Source organism: Pipistrellus hanaki (assembly GCF_964339955.1).
Source record: "Pipistrellus hanaki genome assembly, chromosome: X".
Taxonomy (NCBI): domain Eukaryota; kingdom Metazoa; phylum Chordata; class Mammalia; order Chiroptera; family Vespertilionidae; genus Pipistrellus; species Pipistrellus hanaki.
In genome coordinates, this window is record NC_140524.1 from 22,559,700 (window position 1) to 22,562,224 (window position 2,525).

The following is a 2,525-nucleotide window of genomic DNA, read 5'->3' on the forward strand; positions in this document are numbered from 1 at the left end:
CCTTCATTACTTTTTATGGTTGAATAGTATTCCATTGTATAGATATAGCACTTTTGCTTCATTCTTCAGCAATTGAAGATCATTCACTCCCCATTTTCTCTGACTCTTTGGATGGAGTGTACATACCTGTTCCTCTGAATCTAGGCTTGGTCATATACTTGCTTTTGTTTAATTGAATATATGAGCAGACATGAAGTGCATAAAAGATGTCAATATGCTTGGGTGCTTTTGATAGTCTCTTTGGTCTCCGGTGATTGTCATGAGAAGAGCATGCCCCACATAGTTGTTGAGCCTTCACATTAGAATACCCAGTGACTTACCTGGAGCAGATTTAAACACAATCTGTATCCTAGAGACAAGCCTACCCTAACTGTATCCTGAAGCATAATAACCCAGATGGCCCAGAGCATGTGAGCATGGAGAAAAAAAATTACTGTTATAAGTTTTGGGGAAATTTCTTATGAAGCATTACGATATCAATAGCTGACTAATACTGAAACCAACAAATGATTTTTTATATCCTTGGCTGGCAATAGGGGGGATCTGTTAATTCCAACCACAACTTTAAGTGGTAAGGGAAGGGAATGGGTTACTAGAACATAAGAACTATAGGAGAGAAACCTGGACAGGATTTGCAACCTTTGATAGAAGAACTCAGTCACAGTCACTTCTTAATCTGGTAGATGTGGTTTGCCAAACTCAACCAGAAGCCAGAGAGCAAGGGCACCATTTATGCAATCCATAAAGGTCAGCCTCCTGGGCACAGAACAGGGTGGAAGAGAGTGGATAGTAGTTAAAAAGGGCATGGAAGATATAGAAAAGAAAAATGAACAATCAATTTCAAGTGAGGAAATTTTGAAGAGATGCATAATCACATTAGTAATCAGAGAGATTTTAAATAGAACAACAAAAAATGGGATCCTATTTCAAAACTATTAGATTGGCAAATGTAAAAATAATGACAGTATCAAATGTAGAATGGATATGGAGAAATGAGAATTTTCATATGCTACTTATGATAGTGTATAGCAAAACTGAAATTGTACAAAAAATAAATGCGACAATGCCTCAATAAGACATGCATGCATATCCTACAAATGAGCAAATTCAATAAGGATGTTAACTACAGCATTAAAAAAATGTGTGTTTGATTAGAACCTCTGAACTGTATGACACCTTTGAAAGCAGCCTCATCTGTGCATAGCCAGGCAGCAGATAGTATTTTTATGCAAAAAAAAACAAAAAACAAAAACAAACAAACAAACAAAAACAACCCTTACTAAGTGTGGAAACAGTTCCATTGTTTCGCTTGGTGGGCTGGGTGGGGTGGATTGTAGCCTGGGTAATTGCTTAGAAAGGGCCACTTTAGAAATGAATAACCTAGATTCTAGAAGAACATGAGCAGCAGTCCTGTTTGTAGTAAATAAAAATTAGAAACAACCTATGTATTATCGGTAGAAAAATGCATATACATGGGTATATACATTTGTTTTGTCCTCTTTTGTTAAATTGATTTGATAGAGAGAGGAAGAGAGGCGGGGGGGGGGGGGGAGAGAAACATCAATTGGTTGCCTCATCCATGCACCGCAACCCAGAACCGAACCCAAAACCAGGGTACACTCCCTAACCTGTAATCAGACTGGTGATCTTTCAATGCATGGGACAATGCTCAACCAATTGAGCTATACCAGTCAGGGTGTTTTTGTCTACCTTTGAAAATGTAAGAAATAATTTTAAATTTCAGAAAAGTTACAAAAATAGTTCATGCAACTCCCATCATAGTTTACTACATTTTCTATTTCTCTCCCTATCTATTTATTTATTTACTGATAAGATACACATAGGTATATTTTCTGAGTCATATCCATCATTATATACACACTAGCGGCCCAGAGCACAGGTAGGGTCCCTCAGCTTGGCCAGCAATCAGGGCAATCTGGGACACGGGAGATTGGCTGGCAGGCCTGCGGATCCGGGGAGGGACTGTGGGATGACGGCTGGCCCAGGAGGTTGGCTGCGGGGGTGCACTGACCACCATGGGGAACATTCTGCACGAAGCATCTGCTCCCTGGTGGTCAGTGTATGTCATAGCGACCAGTCCACTGGTCGGTTTTTTGGTTCCTTAGGTTTTTATATATAGAGATATAAACATTTATACACATATATTACTATGTAAATATAATTTTTATGAATAATTTGACACTAAGCTCTTGAGAATGATAAAGTATTTCTAGAAAAAAACTACAACTATGATAATATTTAACTATTAAATGTCATGAATATCAAATGTCATGAACTAGACAGAATTGTCCACTATCACCATTTCATTCATTCATATTTTAATCCTCAAATATCAAATGTCATGAACTAGACAGAATTGTCCACCATCACCATTTCATTCATTCATTCATTCATTCATTCATATTTTAATCCTCACCCAGGATATTTTTCCATTGATTTTTAGAAAGAGTGGAAGAGAGGGGGAAAGACAGAGAGAAACATCCATGTGAGAGAAACACATCAAT